Here is a 1,618-nt window from a genome sequence, read left to right as displayed (position 1 = left end):
GTCATGTAGACTGCAGGAAGAGTGCAGTTTGATCCCCACACACAATGTAGGGGTGGGCACACAGGGTGGGGGCTGCTTTCATGCTAAATATTGTGTGTGACAGCGAGGTCCACCAAAGGACTGCCTCCATCTCTCTCACCCCACCTCCTACCCCCTCTCGCTCACTCGCACGCACACACCACAGACTCATTCAACAACACATGTTCACACACCAGAATCACACTCAACCTTATCGGTCTCACTAAATTGACTGCTGCTGTTTGCTGTAATGTCCAGTAACCTATGGGTTCTGACAAATTGCATGATTTGAAGTGCAGAGAACAATCAGGACATCCTACCATCAAGCGGTTTAATAGCAGTGCAGTCACCTCTCAGGATTTTGATTCAATGACCTAGCAATGGGTGTTGTCCTTCTATGACAATGTCAGATGAACAAAACCAGAGGTTTTCCAGCAGTGATTTGGCTAAACAAAAGGAACAGCGAAGCAGTAAATCAGATGTTTAGCAACTTCTCATCGAAATGGGTAATGGTTCGCGCATACAGAATATTGGATTCAGCCAAATATCCATCCTGCGAATAATAAAAATAATAGGCATACATTAAGAATTTAAGGAGGCACTTTGGTTGAAGTGTTTTGAAGTGTGTTCTAAGTGTTTTTAGACTTAATTGCAATTGCGTTTAGATGTTAAATGTTCTTACAGATGCTATAGTATTTGAAATTGTCTGAAGTCCTACGTCACACTTCAAACATTGATGAATTTATGCAAGTACCTACCATCTTCGTTCATCTTTCATGCTCACTGAGCCGTCCAGCCGACTTATTTGCTGCCAAAATTCGCTCTTCTTATACAGTGGTATGAAAAAGTATCTGAACCTTTTTGGAATTTTCTAACATTTCGGCATAAAATCACCATCAAATGTGATCTTATCGTTGTGAAAATCACAAAGATGAAAATACAGTGTCTGCTTTCTAAAACCACCCAAGCATTTATAGGTTTTCATATTTTAACTAGAAACTGCAATTTCGGGAGAAATTACACCTTGGTCTTTCCTCTGTGGAGATACAAATCTTAGCCCCACTCAGGTCTATCAATAGAATGGACCATAATGCCAGTCAATGGCACTAAACAAAGTAAAAGCTATTAGAAAATATTGGGAGAGTTGGACGTCCATGGCCGTCAATGGCAGCACCCTCCATAAGCATCATTGTAATTGGGGACATTTGGGGTACACGTCCTATTGATATCTGGTCATTTTTTGTTGATTTGGGCAAAAAAAAAAAATTCCCATTGAAAATGAATGGGAAAAATTTTGGACGTCCATGGACGTCAATAGTATCAACTTACATAAGCGTCAATGGATACCAAGTACATTGGCATCAATAGAATGAACAAACATGAAGAAATGCCATTAGAAATTAATGGGAAGTTTGGACGTCCATAGACGTCAATGGCATCACCCTCCATAAGCAGCAATACAATCGGGGACATTTGGGGTACACGTCCTATTGATATATGGTCATTTTTTGTTGATTTGGGAAAAAAAAAAAAAATTCCCATTGAAAATGAATGGGAAAAATTTTGGACGTCCATGGACGTCAATGGTATCAACTTACAT

This window comes from Corythoichthys intestinalis, chromosome 10 (assembly GCF_030265065.1).
Source record: "Corythoichthys intestinalis isolate RoL2023-P3 chromosome 10, ASM3026506v1, whole genome shotgun sequence".
Lineage (NCBI taxonomy): Eukaryota > Metazoa > Chordata > Actinopteri > Syngnathiformes > Syngnathidae > Corythoichthys > Corythoichthys intestinalis.
This window is presented reverse-complemented; position numbering follows the sequence as displayed.